This window comes from Epinephelus fuscoguttatus, linkage group LG5 (genome assembly GCF_011397635.1).
Source record: "Epinephelus fuscoguttatus linkage group LG5, E.fuscoguttatus.final_Chr_v1".
Taxonomy (NCBI): Eukaryota; Metazoa; Chordata; class Actinopteri; order Perciformes; family Serranidae; genus Epinephelus; species Epinephelus fuscoguttatus.
In genome coordinates, this window is record NC_064756.1 from 39400557 (window position 1) to 39421578 (window position 21022).

A 21022-nucleotide genomic window follows, 5' to 3' on the forward strand; every position below is an offset into this window, starting at 1 on the left:
TCTTTTGTTATACACTCGACGACTTGCAGACTTTGAGGGAGGGAATACTTTGATTGAGTCAGAAAGATGATGGACTCTGCTTTTCTTTGGAGTGCTCGAGTTGCTCTTCTCCGAATGAGGAGATGAGCTCTTTCTCTTCCTTGGAGTGTTGGAGTTCCTTTTCGTAGGGCTGTCTCTGGTGGTTTCTGAATCAATGGCTTGGCTTGCTGAAGATAAAAGGGGATATCGCAAAGACAGCAGAGCAGCTTTTTTGCAACTGGATGGAGTTCTGTGTCCTCATCAGGCTCAGGAACTTCCTTCAGAGTCTGGAGCATAGTCTGAATCATTATAGTCTGTGATATCAGATTCATCAGGGGATTTTTCCTTATATGTAGGGGCCTTGAGGAAAAAAAAATGCAAAGGTTATTGCACTGTGCTGATGGACTGCACTTTTAGTACATCAACTTTCTATCTTTTAGCTGTATATGGGAAAAAACAGGGCACATTTACCAAATTTTATTTAAACAAAAGAGATAATTCACACATCAAATTGTACACTACTGTTACAACTCAGGGTGCAACAGTACAGGTGTTTATCCTGCACCAACTGAATATAGACATTATGGTCTGGTGTACACATTCATACGACGAATACATTTGGCTGTCAACTGGCAAGAGAATTTGTGAGATCGTTACCATTCTGATCCATACTCCTCATGAGTAAATTGTAGTAATGCGCCTCAAAGCTGTTTTCCAGCCATTTGTAATGTAAAAAGCAAAAGATGACTCAATAAATTAATACAAAGAAGACGGCACTCTTGCACTATCGCTAATTCACAAGAGACAGTGGAGCTGGAGGACCCACCCACCCACTGCTTTCAAATCAGCTCTAAGGGAAAGGATGCTGTGCTGGCATAGTTCGACAGTTGTTTCTGAGTGGAAACATGTCAAACATGCCAACACATAGACAGCATCACTTACATGTGTCAATCACTGGAACAAGGTCATCAATAAATAATAAACAATATTCCTGTCGTTTTTAGGGTAGCTTCTAGATGTGAAAGGAGGCAGGGCCAAAAAAACTAGCAATTTAATTTAAATTACATTTATATTTGTTTGTTTTTGTTTTTTTGTTTTTTGTTTTTTTTAAATCAGCCCTGTATAAAAATCTGACATTTGCATGAGTGTATGTTCACTGCTTAATGCATTCCCAAACAAGGTGAAGCAGCTTTTTGTTTCTATGCTCTCCACCTGTAGAACAATCTTTCTGAAGACTTTAGGTTTGCTAAATTGAAATCAATAATCACCAGTTGATAGTTAAAACAAGGCTTAAATCATTTCTATTTTCCATGGTTTTAGTTAAGGTTGGTATCAGCTTCCATAATCTGTAGTCATTTGCCTGCTCTTGTTATTGTATTTAAAATGCAATTTATTTAATAAAACATTTTTAAAATTTGTGCTTTGTTTTACTGTCTTTTAAATCAAATTTAAAAATCTCATTTTTAAGTAGGTCGAAAAGACTAACTGCACTACTGTCAGTTAAAAATTAATGAACCAAACTCATTCTACAGCGTGATCACTATGTTGAGGTATGCGCCAAACTGTGACTTCTGTATACTGTTACACCCTTACTTATCATTGCAGGAAAATACCTTTCTCTGTTTTAACGACTTCCTTTTTGAGTCATCCGCTGAAAAATCCTCAGAATTCTGACAAGCTGACGATGATAATGAACACATAACAGGAGCTCTTGTCTGACAAACAAAAAGGATAAAAGCATTCTAGTATGTATAAATAACAGCCTCACATGCATTTTTGACCTTGTATAAAACAACAGGCAATACAGACCTTTAAAAGTAACACTGGTTCATTTGAAAAGGATGTTAGAGATAGTGGTGTTTTGGGGGCATGATTTATGACCATTTACATTCACTACCATAATGATAAATCACGCTTCGATCCTCATCACGGATAATAACATTACGGAAATAAACAATCTGCATAAAAAGTTTATTTACAAAAAGGCAGCTGTATAGCAACCCTGTCACTGCTATAATAATGCTCAATTAATTAAGAACACGTGAGTGATTATAAACATTGCCCCCAGTCTGTTGTGAACATACTTGAATATCATCATACTCCTCTTCAGTGGGATCATCCAAGGGAGATTGTGAAGTCAGCTGAAGAAAAGACATGAGAAAAGATGAGAAATCAACTAAACCAAACATGATACTCTGTTCAAGTACAAAAACAAAACTTTCAGTAATATTAAACCAGTTCTTACTAAAAGAAAAATTTTGTTAATGCCTTACTCTTACTAATGTCTAAAAGTAAGCAAGTCATAAAAGAAGGCACAGTATCCTGTCTCTTTAATTCTGTATCTCTATAGCTGTATGTAGCTATAAACATGCATTACATTAAGTGAGGAAGCTGCATTGCATTTACAACCATGGTTTGCAAAACCATGCATCTGCTGGCAGATGTAAAATAAACTACACTAGAAAGAAATAGATTAAGAAACATAAAATATTCATCTAAACATTCCACAATCTTGTGCTGGTAATTTCTTTACATAGTTGTCCTAATTTCAATATTTTGTGCCAGAGGTATTTCACCAATTTGGAATTGGGGCCTGAAAATAAAAATGTTACCAGTTGACAGACCAAAGAGTTTTAATTTCAAATGTTTTTTCAATCACTGCTTATGCATGTTCACAGGTGCAATTCATGAGTACAATTTGGACTTATTAAGGCTGTTGTAAGTAATATATTCTTATCAAAAGTGTTGAATAGTTCCAATAGTTATCAGTATTGTAGAGCGTTTGGTCAGTAAACCATGTCTCTCCCTGTCTCATACTGCTCAGGGAGAAAAAAGGAAAAACATGTTCTGGAATCCCAGCGCACTTCAGCCAATCAAGACTGAGAACTCATAAGGAGGCGGTCCTGTTTCCTTGCTGAAGCCACAGAAAGCAGGATCCTCCTGTTCTGTGTCTCATTTATAAAACATTGCACAGGATCCATACTAAAAGCACATGTGCGCCCAAAAAACTTAAATGGCATGCCCTAAAAAAAAGTAATCAGATTTATGAAACGGTGCCTACACACACCAGCACTCAATGTTCTCTTTATTTTAACAGTCCACCTGAAATTGTGCGGATCAGCCTTATATTTTGCCCTCTACACACCCAAATTCAATTGGTCAAAACATTCAAATGGTCCAAGCACCAAGTGTTAATGCCAAGAGACGCTAATCGGTGGTTCCATACAGTGAATTGTGGTCATAACTGAGAAAAAGACAAAGAAAATAAGTATCTGTATTTTTAGGCTCTACACTGATATACATTTGGTATTATTATGTACTTAATTTTTAATTGTAAGTCAAAGCCATATCTGAGATGCCAAGAGGACTTTTAATGAAAACAGACTGATCAAAATAAAATGCAAATGACTGCCTTCCCTGTTTGGATATACAGCTGCAAATATATCAACCTGTAAATAAATTAAATAGGCAATATTAAATAAAAATAAGCCTGAGAGCGAGAATGCTCCAGTTCTTCATAATAGAGGAAATAATAAAAGACTGATTGAAATACAGAGTACAATGGCAAGTTTTCCACTACTTGACAAAACACAGAGCTGTGTTGCTTCTGCAGCTGGTCTTACATCACCGATTAATTGAATGATTGTCTTTTTAAAAACCAAAGTCGCTTTCAGTTGGCAGAGTGGGCATGGTAAGCACCTTGGACAGTGTAGATGCTTCATACTCTTATATTACTGTGTAACTTTCTAAATCTTTCTTTGATATTGTGGATAAATCCAAGTACATGTAGTATTGGATTCAGAAACATTGAACTTATTCTTTACTGCATTTTTTGACACTACAGGTGGGCTAGTTCTGTCCTCTCTCTATGTCAGAGTTTGACAGCTGTCAGTTTCTACAGTTATGATTCCATAACTGCAGAGTTGCAGTGAAAAGATAGACAAGACAATTGTGTACTGTGTACAACCCAGAAGTGCAATAACTGAGTTGTCAAGTGCAAGCTATCATTTTTGTCTTGATTAAATCTCATAAGCTGTGACTTTGGGCATTCTCAGCGGGTTAAGTGCAAGGCTGGGCATGCTTGTGATCATAGAAACACAGTGTAAGATTGTAAGGTTTATTCCAACTTTGGCAAAATCTGCTGTTTTCCTTTCAGAATTCAGCTGTGCTCTCAGTGCTGCTCAGTACCTGTGACATAGCAGCCATCAGTGTGGTTCATAACTTGTGGCATGTAACAAGTAAGGTAGTGGTGTGGGCAAGACATTAAGCAAGACAACAGAATTGTGGCTATACAGAGAGCTAACTACATCAGCATCTAAGTAGCAATTTTTTAAAAATTAAATTTAGCCCTACTCCCCACATTTGCAGCTACTCAGCAGCTACTCACGGTAGAGAGTGACACGTCTGATTAGGAGGTTAAGTTGATTAACTGAATAATTATCTATACCTTACTTTTATATTTGATCACTAAACATTTAATTGCAAATATTTCAGCAGAATTTTGAAATCATCACTTCAAGTTTAATTCCCTTGCGCACACAGTATATCCAATACGGCTAGGTTTGCAGTGAATCTTCTAGTAATACACATGATGAAAAGAGTTGGGCAGACAGCAATGTTCACATTACTCACAAGAGCATCCAGTTCTGCCAGTTTCTGAGCCAGCTGTGCACGCTTTAACAGAATGGTGGTATGTTGTCTTTCTTTAGCATTTCGCTGCTCCTCTGCAATTTTTTGTCGATTGAAGCATTCCTCATGGTGCTTTCTCAGTTTGGCCATTCGAGGCTATGAGGACAGCAATGAAATTAGATAAGACCTTGTTGAGCAAAGCAAACGTTGCCTGGAAAGAAAACACTTTACAGTCAAAAATGTGCAGTAGTGAAATAGTGATTACATTGAAAGATGAAAAGTGGCTGGATTGCTGCTGTTGAAGTTGATCTTATCTTCCATTACAGATGTATCCACAGGACCAGATAACAGCTAAAAGACAAAAAGCATATATGTATGCATGTGAGTGAACACTCACTGACCAATGTGAAAATGTATCTAACCATAGACCCTATGCACTATGTGAAGGAAAAAAAACTGGTGGTTTTAGGTTGAAAACATAAATTGGTATGGGTTTGGCTCTAGAATATTGTACTGCATGCTGATTATGCATTGCAATGTTTTGATATCCTGCAATCTGCACTTAATGATTTTACACTTGTAATGAATGCTCATTAAATTAAGTTCATGCTGTTCTCTAGAGAAGTGGTTCCCCACCTGGGGTCTGTGGTGTCAGAGATCACAGGGAGTGTGCAGAACTTCTATATAAGATATAAATATAAAAAATATTTGTTGAATTTGAAAAAAAAAATCATAGGAACACATGTAGTGGAATAATCAGGTCTGTATAAACCCACTTAAAAAAACAAAAAACTTTGATCTGCATTTTAAAATATGAAGCTATTTAGTGGGCTTAATGTCAAGTCTGGGAACATTTTAACTACTCAGTGTTAACAAGAGACGTTCAACCAAGTTAAACTTAGTTTAGTTGTTAGTCTAGCCATACTTTTGGGGTCATTCAAAACACATACACTTGCTACCCAAACCTAATTGGGGACATCCGTTAGATGAAACCAGTTTGTCAGTCCAGCTATACTTGTGGTGTGGTAACTGACAGACAGAGTCCACCCCCCAGCAGCAGACATGCAGACATGAGAAGTACTTATAGACACAGACTACTTGGGCTGCCATAAGAGAAATGCTGGGAGGTAATTCATACTCAATCACCCACCATATACAACACAGATAACCAATAGCCGTCTCATCTCTGAGAGATTATTTAGTGTGTTATAATCTGGCTCCTAGCTGAGGTCTGTCACTCTCATCCACAATCTGCTCACTGACATCAGGTGATAATTTCTGCTGGAAACAGAAACAGGATACAATTTAAGAAACCAACAAGACTTAAAATTTGAACTTAAGTGTGTGAGAATGTAGGTGGCTCCATTTATGTCACGTCTGGGAACAACACTGCTCAGTGTTAAGAGACGTTCAATCAACTTAAATTCATGCAAGGCTTAAAGGCATCAAAAGCTGGATACCACCCAACTCTAGGAAACGTTATGGAAAAGCATGTTACATTTGTACTCAAACAACCAAAACAAATGTTATCACAATTTAACTTTATGTAATATTTTCATCATTTGAAGGGATCCATGATATGGTAGTGTACCTGCTTGCGCCAAGGCCAGTCTGCATCCCCGTAGTTGTAACTTACTTCCTCACCAGGGGTAATGTCTTTTATAGCAAACAAGCACAGATGTGGCATCTCACCAATATCAATAGTTTTCATCTTGCAGTTAGGCTTTTTGTTGTCATCGTTCACAAGCCTTCCAAGTGACTTGTCTTCAACTGATGCATCAAGACTTAAAAAAAAGAACAATAAAGTTCAAAGTAAAAGTTGCTAACTTGGTTTGTATACAGTGTTCAGCATAGTAAGACAGTTAAAAAAAATCATGTAAAATTTGGATAAAGAAAGATTGGAGAGAAGGGAAGGTTTAATTCAACAGCTGAGCAAGCCATTGACGTATGATATGAAGCTAGTGCTGGGCAATTTTCTCAGATTCACCATCAACCGGTGTTTTTTTTTTCAAGATCAGTTTGAATGTTTAAGTTAGGTCCAGAGCCTTTTTTAGGCCTATTCTCGAGTAAAAAATTCCCATTAAAAATACAGAATATCTTTGCAACTACAAGGCCTATATGAATAATCTTGGTATCAAAACAAAGGTTACCCTTGTGGGATTATTGTAGCATCACAATATCTGTTACTGGGGCTGATTAAATGAAGATTTACACTATATTTCAATTTTCGCCTGACAAAATGTACTTTATTTTAGAGTGAATATCCCTTTTACATGAGGCCAGTGAAGGCACACAACTCTAGAATCCAAGTGCTCATGAAGTAACCACGCTCTGTGCAGTTTTAGGAGTTTGTCGTGCATGACAGACTACACATATGCCTGGTCATTACCAGTTCCACATAGTCAGGCTGCTGGTACACCCACATCAGAAAAACTAGGAAAATTTTGGAAAGAACTGTGATATGAGTTTTTGGTCAAACCACCCAGCACTATATGAAGCCAATAGCATCTTAACAAGCACAGCTTCTACACACTCCATTGCAGTCAATGGCAGTGTGCTCCTCTAACATTCATTTGCATTTTGTCAAACAGAAAATAAGAAGTGCAGCATGCTGTTGTCATGTTCATGAAGTCAAACTGCTGCACTTAGGTAGAGCTATGCCATGCAGACTAGAGACTAACAATTTTAAATCATAAATTTTTGATCACTACATGTGAGCCTTCTTTACCTTAGCTGTGAAAGAAATTTAAATTATCAGTTGTCAGTGTCAGACATGAGAGGCAGATCATTATTGTTATACCATTATATATACCATTATATTACCGTTATATACCATTATTGTGGAGTATGAGCTGAAAAAAAAATCCATGTCATGCATTCCTAGATTACACATGCAAGGAAGGGCATATTCACTCTTACTTACCAATAACTTTTCCCTTTCCACTGAAAATCAAACATAAACACTGCTTCTGTGTCATCATAGTGCCTCCAATGAAGGGGGCTGTCCTGTTTGAGAAGGTTGCCACGGTATTCAAGCACAAAATCTCCTTTTCTGAAAGCCTCAGTAGCAAAAACACCCCGACCTTTAAAATAAGGAAAAATAAAACACCATATCAATATTTTTCATCTACTACAGCAGCATGCCACATTTTAAATCAGAAGCTATTGTTCTGGAAGGTACAGCAAAGCTGTGCAACAATATTGTGTTAGAACAGTGGTTTCCAAATGGTGGGCCATCAGAAAATTTCTGGTGTGCCTTTGAAGTTTTCAGAACCACAGAGTATTACTAAATTCAAAATTATACAAGTAATGAATACAAATGTGGACATTTTTTGCTTACAAGATGCATCATAATGCAGACATGAAGACTCTGCATTGACAGAGAGACAGAGCATGACCTTGTAGCAGGGGAAAAAATACAGGGTGTGCAGCAGCATAGGGTGGAGTTATTTCTCTTAGCATTTAATTCATTAATACATGTGTGTACAGAACCTTTAACCAAATATTACCAAAATGGCTCAAAAATACACTGGGGTGAAGTTAGTTTTAAGTTGGATATTCAACAGACATTCGCTCTGGGGGAAACTCCTCTGGACCACCCAGTCTGACTCCGAGCCAGCCACTCCAACATTTCAAGTGCACCCATATTGCAGACTTTACAGTAAATGCAAGGAGACTTCCTGTTTTCAAAATAAAAATGTGGGATATTTGAAGCAGAGATACTGTGTTTAAAGACAAAAAAAGAAACGTATCAATATGTTCTAACAGTGGCTTTGATTCATTATATCACGACCTAATAGATATTCAGCTAAACGTTTTCAAATAAAAATTATGAATGAATTGAAAATGTAGAAAAAAAACAGGTGTATCTCATGCAGCCAGTGGAGTACTATGACCCTACACTGATTTTGAGTCAATTGATCATATTTCCTGGAAGCTATTGAGCTAAAATGCTAATATTTATATATAAAAATTAATAAAAAATATTTAGAGATTTTAAATGTAAAAACAAGGGACGTATCTCATACAGCCAGTGGAGTACTATGATCCTACACTGATTTTGAGTCAATCATATTTCCTGGAAGCTATTGAGCTAAAATGCTAATATTTATATATAAAAATTAATAAAAAATATTTAGAGATTTTAAATGTAAAAACAAGGGGCGTATCTCAAGCAGCCAGTGGAGTAACATGGTCCCACACTGATTTTGAGTCAATTGATCATATTTCCTGGAAGCTATTGAGCAAAAATGTTATTATTTATATAAAAATTAATAACAATTCTGAACAGATTTAAAATGTAGAAACAAGAGGCGTATCTCATACAGCCAGTGGAGATTCACATTCACAGGTACACCACCAATCTCCAGAGCTACGCAGCCTTGCAGCAGCCATTCCTCCTCTCTCGTCCTCTACCTTTCGCGCGTCTCTCTCTCTCTCTCTCTCTCTCTCTCTCTCTCTCTCTCCTCCTCTGTTCTTCAATTTCACGAAGCTCTTCTGTTTACCATTTAGCTCTGCTTTCCAAAGCGCGGCCAAAATATCGCAAGAACAAGCAGCGATCTCATACCGTGCCTGAAATCTCGTGCAGCAGCAACAGCTGGAAAGCAGAACCGGACATTAGAATGAAAAGTTCATTCATTTATTTTATGAAAGATTTATAGAATAATGGCTGACTTTTTGCCATACTTCGACTTTGTGGAGGAGGAATTTGATTTTGCAGAGTTTGATGGCTGCCCTTATTTATTTGAGCCAGAATACACTGACGAAGAGCTTCGTGAAATTGAAGAACGGAGGAGGACAGAGAGAGAGGCGCAACAGGTAGAGGACGACAGAGGAGAAATGGCTGCTGCAAGGCTGCGTAGCTCTGGAGATTGGTAGAAATGCCTCTGTTGCAAGGAATGGGACCGGTTGCAGACTTATTTTCAAGGTCTGGATGTGACCGAGGACGAGACACCTCCACCTGGAGTAGTATCCAGCTGGGCTTTATCTAGAGCTCGCGAAATATATTTCGGCCGCGCTTTGGAAAGCAGAGCTAACATGGCACCACACCGGTAAGGTAAGACAACACGTTTACATGTCGTTTTCTAGCCTATATGTTCTCTGACATTTATCCTAATAATATGAGGCGGTCTTTGTGGAAAAAAAGCTTGATTAGTGGACTAACTTTGCACTTGAAGTATGCCCGTTCACTTATGTTTTAACAGGTCTGACGCTACTATGCGCCCTGGCTGTATCTAGGCTAACGGCTAACATGCTAACTATTATTTTTATGTCACTAGTCACTTGAAACAAATTTAGGACGATAGGAGACAGGTTGAAATAAACCTAAATTTCCCTTTAATGGGGTTTGCCATATTAATGCTGGCTGATGTGAAATAAAAAGACATAAAAAATAATAAAAGAAAATAATAATGTTGTCACCTAAAGAACTAAAGGTTTATTTCACATTTAGAGATTAAATAACAGGCTATGGTTTGTAAATAGCTATATTCATTAATACAGTATTACTGAACAACAGTTCCTTATAGTAACGGTCTTTAAAGTCCTGGGGCCGGTTGCACCAACTGGTCTTTACTAAGCCTGGTCCTAACTGCGTTTGGTGGGAACACAGCATTAGTCGGTCTTAGTTAAGACAGTCTTTAGAATGGACTTAAAGTCAGTTGCGTATTCACATACGGTAAACTACCAGGCCTGGCGCCAGGATGAAGTTACTGAGGGGGCGCTTAAAAATTGTAATTGTCGTGCATAATGACAGCTCGTCGCCGGTGAAACACACTAAACTGTACGTCTTCTTTCATGTTTGTCTCATGACAGATGGAGCTTACAGTCAGACGGACGGGTGGAGCAAGCGGCAGATTGGTATGAAAGCTGGTTCAGGGCATATTCGTCCATTTATGAATAAATATGGAGTGGAAATGCTCATGCATGTGCAACAAGTTCCTACATTAATTGAGAGGCTTTACAAATACGCCGAAAATAATGTGTATATTTCTGGCTTTCTGCGTACACATTTTTATCATGTCATGAATCTACACAGTTTTTCCACTAGCCTAATCTGTCACCCAAAGCTGGATGTCCCCAATTTCAAAACTCATTCATCATCAATCATCCTGCTGTCTGGATGCATGTCTGACATATCCAGCAGAAAAAGACATGTGTGACATAGAACATAGAAAAATAAACCAGCTATATTCTGTCTTACCTTTCCTCAGTAGAGTTTCAGCCTTCTTGTTTGTTTGTTGAACTTTCTGAGTAAGCGAGGAGCCACTGGCCTGGGCTGCAGTCTCTTCTGTAGTGTTTTGTTTTTTGTTTTTTGTTTTTTTACAAAACCACGTTCTTATATCCATCTTTGGCTTGAACTGCTTTTTGGGAAAAAAAAACACACTAACGTGATGGCAAAGTAAGTTGACCAAACTATTTAGCAAGCAAGCTAGCTTAAATCACATACTGTGGTGCGCCGTGAGGCCAAACCTAATACAACACGCAACAAACGGTTCTGAAATTACCGCAAATAACGGGGTTATGGTGTTTCACTCTCCTCTCAAACACCATAACCCTATGTTAAACAAAAAAACAACAACAAAAATACTGGTCGGTTGGACCAGTATTTTTGTAAACTAGTTGGTGCAACCGGCCCCTGATCTTTTTAACCTTGTGCGCATGAGCTCTGTAGTTCCAGTCTTAAAGCCCAACTTGCAGATTGGAGACCATGGTGAATAAATGTGTAGGAAAATGATGTAGAAACTCGATAAAAACAAAAACATATACACACTACAGTGACTTTTGGGCTCGTTTTTGTGAGAGAATTTTGCTTCCGCATCTAAAAACCCACTAACCGGAAGTGATATGGCGTAAGGGAGTCTGGCCAAGTTTGAGTGTAACATTAATAAACATGGATCCCAGTACTAGTTTTGAGACTGAAGAGGTTGAAAATGTACATTCATATGCATATGACGGCCCACAGGCTTATAATTATGAGCCTGCTAGGCGTCCAAGAGACCATGAACAGATCAGGGTTAGGAGAAATAACGGCCACAGGAGAGAAATAGAGCTGTGGTGTGAGGAGAACCAGTGGAGAACTGGGCAGGTGTCTTGGTGAGCAACCAGTGTAAGCTAACGACAGCTAACGATGTCTAACGCTGTGTTGACATCACAACATTAAGTTTGCCATCACGTGTTAGGTTATAACAAAGCTACCAATAGTTCTGCCAGTATTAGATAACTAATGCTACTTACCCATAACAGAAACTAATGCGCAAATATCAGTTTGTATCAGACGTATCTTGCTATGCGTGTTATAACTCCCCATTACAGTGTATTGACGTCCGCAGCGGAGAGAGGGAGAGATACGAAGATTTCCTGATAATGTTTTGTATGATAGGTGCTTGTGTGGGAACTGCCAGCCCATGTCCTCAGCTGTGGAGAGTATGCTGCAGGGAGGTGGATGCCTTCTGGGCTCTGGTGGAGAATCTGACCCCCAGACCAGACATAACATCCCTCACACTGTCCATCAACCCTCATGCCACCTGAGGTCTCCCTCTCCACGGAGCCCGCCCGCCCTGGCACATACCCCTGAGGATCCAAAATGAGCGCTGCACACGACCACGTTTTTGGTCACAGATGAAGCAGTGACATCGCGCCTCTTCACCTGCACAAAACGCACTCAGGCACGAAAACAAACTCCACTCCTTTTTCTGTCTGGAAAACAGTGGACTCAATGTCCTCACAGACTCGAGTTTGTGCAACCTGCACAAACACAATAATTTGGCATAATCACAAATGGTGAAATGCACTGTTAACAACCAACCGCTGAAACTACTGCTCAGACTTACTACCACCTACTATTGCGCATTGGACAGAGGCAGGGTCAAGGACGCAGAGTCCCTCTCGTGACGTAGTATCACGTGATGTTGGAAAAAAAAAAAGTTTTTAGAAGAGGAGCTAAAAACAGTGTTGCCAACTTAGCAACTTTGTCGCTAGATTTTCAGACCCCTTCAGCGACATTTTTTCAAAAAAGCGACTAGCGACAAATCTAGCGACTTTTTCTAGTGTTACTGGAGACATTTCTGGTGGCAACTCTGAAGTGAAAGCACATGTCGCTCTGCAGTTCTGTTCTCAACGAGCAGCAGCGGGTGCTGCCGTGAGCCCCTCCCCCGTCCCAAAGCACTCACAAGTGGTCAGTCTCACAGAGCAGAGAGGAGATCTTCACTCCTCCGCGTCCAGACTGCAAATGAATCGTGCGTGCGCAAAGCCGCCACTGATCCCGCCCTGGCTTGCAGAGCGGCATGTAAATATAATATTTCTTCACTGTCACGCTAAAATAAATCACTGTATTTGACTCACACCCCGCCTCCTGTCTGCCTCAGTCACTACTCACCTCGTCCGCTGACTGTGTGTGCCTCTGCTCTGTTGCTAATTAATAAATCGCTGCATTTGAATCACATCGCCTGTCTGTCTCAGCTTTCTGATTGTATTGTATATTATATATTGTACATTCTATATTGTATTGTTTAAGGATTTTGGCTTCATTCACGTCTCACCTCGTTGTCCACTGTGCTAGCTAAACTGCTCATCATGGCGCAGTCTAAGCTGTACAGCCAAAAGTACAGAAAGGAGTGGGAAGCAAACCCTGATTACAAAGGCTGGTTAAAGCAGTTTATTGGGGATAACACACGGGCATACTGCATGTATTGCAAGACTGATTTTTATGCAAAACTCAGTGACATAAAAAAACATGCTACCACTCAAAAACACATTCAAAAGGCAAAGCCTTACAGTTCCACTCAAACCAAGCTGCCATTATTTGTGAAACAAACTGGCTCCACAAAAAAGGCTGAAGCCACCATGGCATTAGCCATTGCTGAGCACTGCTCCATGCTTGCATATGACCACACTGGGGAAGCATGTAAGGCTGCTTTTTCTGACTCCACTGCTGCTACCCACTTCAAAATGCACAGGACGAAGTGCACAGAAATGATAAATGGCGTTCTAGCGCCATACTTTCTGAAAAAGTTGGTTGCAGATGTGGGTGATCAGTGTTTCAGCCTCCTCCTTGATGAGTCCACAGATGTCAGTGTTTCTAAGTACCTGGGGGTTGTGATGAGGTACTTTAGTGACACCAAACAGACAATTGTCTCAACTTTTCTGGGGCTTGTTGAGTTGGAGGGAGGAGATGCCACATCTATAGCGCGTGCTGTTGTGGCTTTCCTGTAGAAGTGCTGTGTCAAAAAAAGAGTAACTCTAGGGGATAGGGACTGACAATGCCTCTGTTATGACAGGTATTAATAAAGGGATCCTCATTCGCTGTGTGTGTCATTCTCTGCAGCTTGCCGTTAGTCATGCTTCAAATGACACCCTCCCCCGTAGCGTGGAGTACTTGGTACGGGAGACCTGTAACTGGTTTTCTGTGTCTCCAAAGCGGAGGGAGGCCTACAAGGCCATATATGAGACCATTAACTGTGGGGAGAAACCCTTACAAATAACCAAAGTGTGTGCCACCCGTTGGCTCTCCATCGAACCAGTGGTTTCACGCATTTTGGACCAGTGGGAGGAGCTGAAACTGCATTTTGCAGTCACCAAGTCCAGTGAACACTGCTACATGGCTGAGGTTTTACACTCCATGTACAGTGATCCACAGAACATTGATAAAGTCCGTGAGTAGCAGGATGCTGAATCCACTGCCGAATGTTGATGTCCTCAAAGGGTCAATTGATGGATACATCAGTCTGAAACCATACCTTGGTTACCTTTTTGAGTCCATGGCAGCTGAGCTCCACCTTGCACCTGAGGAGGAGAACGTCGTCAGAAAGCGATGTGTAGCCTTCACCATCTCCCTCACAAAAGAGCTGAGGATGAGACTGCCGGACAACATTGAAGCACTGCAGTACATGTCAGTTTTCAATGTGGAGGAAACTATAAAGCACAATAAGAAATTGAGAAATTGAAAAAATAGCCAAGCTCCTTGCCTACTCTCCTCCAGATATAGACAGGATTATCCAGCAATGGCGTGTCATCCATCTTAGGAAGTGGAATGAAACAAAAAACACAGTGGGTTTCTGGAGTGAGATTTGAAAGTTCAGGGATGCAGCTGATGTCAATCCGTTTCAGGAACTTGCCATGGCTGCTGTGTCTGTGTTGTCCTTGCCACACTCGAATGCTGAAGTCGAGAGATTATTCAGCCAGATGAGTGTGGTAAAAAGCAAACTGCGAACAGACCCTTAACTCCATCCTATATGTCTGATATGGTTTGAAGCTGTCTGATGAGGCTTGCTATGAGCACAAGCTGCCTGATAATGTTTTGCAGCTTTTCGGCACATCAGTTGCGTATTCATTTAAGTCAGCTCCCTCAGTTGCTGAACCTGCCGCAGAAAGCCTTGACCAAAATGAAGATGACCTACTCTTTCTGTGAGCCAGCGCAGCATGTTTGTGTGGAGGGGGGTCTGAAAAACTAACAACCTGAATTAGAACCAGACCATTTTTTCACATTGCCATTGTTGTTTTCTATTGTCTCTTTTTGTTGTTGAAGTTTACTCAACTCAACTCAACTCAACTCAAACTTTATTTATAAAGCACATTTAAAACAACCAAGGTTGACCAAAGTGCTGAACAGGTCAATAGAAATAAACAAACAAATACAATGAGGTACCTAATAGTACACCACAATAATGACCATAAGATACATAAAATACAATACAATAAAATAAAATGCAAGAGTTATAAAATAAGATAAAAATAAGATAAAATGTTTGGGTGTCCAGCTCAACCTGAGTTAAAAGCCTGAGAGAAGAAGTGGGTTTTAAGAAAAGACTTAAAAACCTCTAGGGTCTGGGCAGACCTAATGTGCAGGGGCAGTCTATTCCAGAGCCTAGGGGCAGCCGCCCCAAAGGCTCTGTCACCTCTGGTCTTTAGCCTAGTCCTAGGAGTAGCCAGTAATAGCTGACTGGCTGATCTCAAGGCTCTGGAGGGAGCATGAAAGTGCAGGAGTTCGGTTAAATAAGGGGGTGCCAGCCCATTTAGGGCTTTAAAAACAATCAATAAAATCTTAAAATCAATTCTAAAACGCACTGGAAGCCAGTGGAGCAAGGCCAAGATTGGTGTGATGTGTTCGTGTTTACGCTTTCCAGTGAGGAGGCAAGCTGCTGCATTCTGGACAAGCTGTAGACAGTGTAGTAGTGACTGGTCAATACCGACATAAAGTGAGTTATAGTAGTCCAGACGTGAGGTTATAAAAGCATGGATTACCCTCTCTAGATTTTGGGGGGAGAGATAGCCCTTTACTTTAGCTAAAAGCCTGAGTTGATAAAAGCCGGTTTGTATTACTGATCTAACTTGTTTATCGAATTTAAAGGCACTGTCAAAGTTCACACCGAGATTTTTAACAGAGGAACGGATGTTAGGAGTGAAGGGGCCCAGAAAATTAGCGGAGTAATCGGAGGGGTCACATCCAAACATAATGATCTCTGTTTTTTTTTTTTCCCCATTGAGATTTAAAAAGTTAGTGTCCATCCAGGATTTGACATCTTTTAAACATTCTAGCAGTGGCCGTACAGAATCCTTGCTAATGGATTTAAGGGGCAGATAGATCTGTACATCATCTGCAAAACAGTGAAAAGGTATGTTGTGTTTCTTAAAAATCAGCCCTAATGGCAGCATGTAGAGCAAGAAGAGGATGGGGCCCAAAATGGAGCCTTGGGGGACACCGGAGGTGAGAGGAGCCGTAGCTGAGTTGAATTCCCCTAAGTTAACTGAGAAGCTCCGATCAGTGAGGTAGGACTGAAACCATAGAAGGGCAGTACCTGTGATACTTATCCACTGTTCCAGGCGAGACAGGAGGATCCTGTGATCTACGGGATCAAGTTAAAAGTTAAAGTTAAAACCATCTATACAAAAATGTTAAAGTTATGGAAACAAATGTTCATATTTTATTGTGCCTTGTTGTAGGCTCCTACTGTAAGTGGAGCATATGTTAGAAACCAAATCAAACTAAAGCTAAAAAAAAAAAAAAAAAAACATGGGAAAAAAAAAAACCTAAGTAACTCTGCCAGAGTGTCTTTTTTGAATCACTTTGCCGGTCCCAAGCCCAGATAAAAGAGGAGGGTTGGAAGTAGAGCTAGCAATTCCACCCTACTTAACAGCCTTTTGATTAAATTTGATAGTCTAATAGGGTGACCATATTTTTATTTCCAAAACATGCTTTCAACATGCTTTGTTACGCATGAAATAATCTCTCTTTAACATGTATCAATGGTACAAAAATAAAATTAAAATTATAATCTCCGGAATTAAATAATCACATAAATAATGCCTCTTCTGTTTTAGAAAATCAACCTATAACAAAGTAATAGCTCTCTTTTCAAGTCTTACTGTGGAAAAAATGAAATAATGTTATAAATAATACCTCTTCTGTATTAGAAAATCTAACAAAATATATGTAATAATGTAAATAATACAAATACGCCCCACAAAGACATGACCAGGCAAAAGAGGACGTTTAGTTTGCAGCCAGTGCACTCCGCCTCCCATATGTCCCGACTGGGACGGTAAGTGGGGACGTTTTTTTAATGTATTCATCTGTAAAGCTAGACTTATGCTTTGGCATTTTGTCATGAGGCAGGGCTGCTCCAATGTTTGCTCCCTCTGTTTGTGAGCGTAGCAGAGCCACCCACAAGACAGCCTGTTGGAGATTATGTCACACTCAACAACTGTAGTATTCTGTGCAAAGTGCCAGTCAGTTGAATTTACATACTTAATGGTCTCGTAAAAAATAATAACCCATGTTGGTCTAGACAAAGCATTAAAATCATTAAGTTATTTTGAGAAGTGATGGCCTATTTCAATGGCAAAAAAGAATAAAGAATCAACAGAAGGAAGTTCATTTGTAGCTCTAAACATATTTAGGGTGTTTTTCACTCACGTTTTGTCTGTCCCACGACGTTAGACACTCTCCTACAGCGTTAGTTACACACACGGTCAATCAATTATGCAAATTAGGCGATGACGTCATTTAGCGACTTCTAGCGACTTTTAGGACAGCCAATAGCTACTTTCCTTACTGAGGAGTTGGCAACACTGGCTAAAAAGAGACACTTTTTCCTCTGAATTTGCGCCCTTACGTCATGTAAACCATAATAAATTCTGAATTAACTTCTCATATAGTAATTTTCAGACAAGATTATGTATATATTTTTTAAAAAAATTTAACCTGCAAGTTGCATTTTAAGTCTGATAGTTATTGATGGGGCGTGTGATTGGCTGACTGATCGGAGTGATGGGCGACTTCCATCTAGCAACATGTTTAGTAAAGTTTTACGGCTTTACACGCAGCCCCCCAATGTCAACGGTGAGATAATAATAATAATGAGTAATAATTGAAGAGGCACTTTGTTTAAGCAGAATTTCAACTTCTACACGTGTTAACACTCAGTGTTTGCGCTATGACCTCTGCTAATTAAAGCAATAATGGCGGCCCTTAAAATCGCGATGTAATTAAAATAAGAGCTCATTGGTGTGTTGGTTGTATGCCGAATTTTCTAGTCTTAAGTCTGAATTTTAAAAAATCCTGATTCATGTTTGTCAATTTGGAATTATTTATGAAAAAACAAAACAAACACAAACTGTGAGATTTTCTGAATGGGATACGGTTTAGCAATTTACACGCACACAATATAACGGCATATTTCGTGGATTAATTATTGCTAAAACAATACAACAATTGATATCAAGGACAGACAGTCAGGTCGGACAGACCTCTCTATGAGGAAGCCAGAGCACAAGCTGGTCACACACTGACACCTGCTGGTGAGTTTGTCAAACTGCATTGAATTTCCTCGACTTTATCTGCTGTGTATTTTACAAGTTTTAGGGAATTTAATGGGTTCTTCTTTGGCCTATGCTACACCCTTCCACCAAATTTCGTAAAATCGGGCCAGTAGTTTTTCCGTGATTGTCCAGACGAACAAACAAACAAACAAACCGAACTTAAAACACAACTTAGTGGTGGAGGTAATACCTGTTTTTAAAAGTTACAATCAAATTAAAGCAAGAGCTCACTGGTGTGTTGGTTGTATGCCGAATTTTCTAGTCTAAAGTCTCGATTAAAAAAAATCTTGATCTATGCTTGTAGGGCTGAAAACTCTTTATGTAAAAGCAAAACAAATACAAACTGAGATTTTATTAATGGACTCCGCTGCGGCGATTTGCGCTCATTTAATATAACGGCATGTTTCTGGATTTGTTATCGGTAAACATGACAACAATGCAAATCAGGGACCCATTCATATAAATAAGTTGCTGTGACTCGTGTTATATTTTGTGTTTTCTTCCAAACTTCATTGGAATCTTTGAATGATAGCTCGCCACCGACCTACGCTGTGTATTTAGATAAGTTGTTGTGACTCATATTTGATATAATTGTGTGCGTTTTCCTGCAGGTCCTGCCGGCTGACCTCAGCACAGCAGCGCCCCCCACTCCACAGACTGGTCTAAGGCTGACACCTGGTGGTGAGTTTGTGAAACTGCATTGGAATTTCTTGAATGAAAACAGGAAGTAGGAAAGAACCACACAGTTGTGAAAATAAAGAACACAGTTTAATCACTTAAAAACAGTCTTGGCTGTTTTACTAAAATACCTTGACTGTGAAATGTGGAGCTTTCAGGAACACTGGTAGACTGACTGTAAATGATCGTGAATGAATGTTGTTGAATGCAACAGAACAACATGATGCAGACATGAAGCTTCAGCTGTAAACACCGTGGTGTTTCCTCTCCTTCTGCTTGGAGTTGACTTCTTCATGAACACACACATACAGCTCTTGTTTGTAGGCTTGTGTCTGATGGTCTCTATCCTTCTGTCTCTGTCCTTCTGCTCAGGCTTCAATACCAGCAGCTGAGGAGCGGCTTCAGGAGTCCATGCTGTAGCTCCAGCTAACTGTCTGCGCTCAGCCGAGGAGGTTGTTGCTGCCGTGAGTGTTAGAACAGATCGCGTGTTTCAGCCTGTGTGTCTCTCTGTGTGCCTCCCCTCCTCCCCCGTCCCTCTCTCTGTCTCTCTGTGTGTGCTCAGGGGAGGGTTAGCAGATACTGGAGCTCAGTGGGGGTTTCTGGGGGAGGTCAAAGTGCCTCTGGGAGGAATGCAGGAAGAGGGAGGAGCGGTGAGTAGGCCTTTTGTTCTCTCGCTTGCAGCACACCAATCCTGGCTGTGTGACGTAAAGGCTCATTGAGCATATTTCCCATCAGCCCTTTGAGTTCTTCAACAGGGCTAACAGGACCTACGGTTTGGTCTGACTGGGTCAGACTGGGTCACTACACCCAGAGAGCTCTCAGCACACACTCCACACCTCTCTACACTCTTATTATTAATGTTTGAAAGCTATCTCAATACAATTTTCACTGCTTTCAGCAGCTTCTTGTTCTTACACCATGACAGGGACCTCTCCGGGGTCACAGCCCGTTAAATACCCCCCAGAATCAGGGCTCTGTTGTGTTACTTCGGTAGCACATATACTAAAATTGGAACGATACAGAGAAGATTAGCATGGCCCCTGCGCAAGGATGACACGCAAATTCGTGAAGCGTTCCTCATTATACCCCTCTTTTCTCCTGGTTTCTAATGATTTATTAATGATTTTATATGATTTTTTATAATATCTGACTGTATTTGGATGAAACAGCGCCGCGGCGGCCTGAGTCACTGCAGCTGCAGAGCGCAGAGCTGCAGAGCAACAGAGCGGAGCAGCTCTCTGCAAGACTTTGCCCAAAAACTCTTTAAACTCTCTTTATCTGAGCAAAACTACAGTTAAACCTGCTCAAATATGATCTTTCATCACTTTACTGTCGGCAGCTGTGGATCTAAAACCTTTCTGTTGTTTTTTGTGCGGGAGAAAATACCCGACGGGACCCGGACGCTGTGTTTTCAGAGGTAAACTTTACATTTCTGCTCGCAAACTTCATTCAGTCGTTATTTTCACCACTTATCTTGTATTTTGTCTAAAAACACCGTGTTCATGTTCAGATTATTGTAGAGAAACGGTGTCTTTGAATCTCGCCAGATGTGAAAGTCAGGACTCGGTTTTCAGAGGCAGACATTTAGGCTATAACGTTAAATTCATCCAAACTTGTCTTTTCCGGTGCTTATTCACTAAACCTGCGTCCAGATAAATGTCTGTGCTCATCATTTGTTTTTCTATCTGTGAAATAAAAAGTGTCCATGAATAAAGTCCGGATTACAGTCAGCTGTAACACTGCTGTTTCAGCTCCCAGTCTTTTCTTTCGTTTCCAACTTCATTCAAACTCAATATTGTCACCATTTCTGACCTTAGGACTCTATGTTGTCTAGAAAACCCCATGTACGTCGTAAGATTCATCTAGAGAAATTGTGGCC

The 21022-nt window shown here is 40.0% G+C and overlaps 1 long non-coding RNA gene and 1 other non-coding gene across 2 annotated transcripts; one reads left to right on the plus strand and one right to left on the minus strand.

Moving 5' to 3' along the window:
• Positions 1-2080: 2080 nt before the first annotated feature.
• LOC125888945 (uncharacterized) lies at positions 2081-5005 on the minus strand. Its single transcript, XR_007449381.1, has 3 exons — positions 4913-5005; positions 4651-4803; positions 2081-2159 (listed from the first exon to the last, which is right to left on the minus strand). It is a non-coding gene; the product is annotated as an uncharacterized LOC125888945 (long non-coding RNA).
• Positions 5006-20122: 15117 nt separating this feature from the next.
• LOC125889574 (U6 spliceosomal RNA) lies at positions 20123-20228 on the plus strand. The gene has a single exon (XR_007449466.1). It is a non-coding gene; the product is annotated as a U6 spliceosomal RNA (small nuclear RNA).
• Positions 20229-21022: the final 794 nt, after the last annotated feature.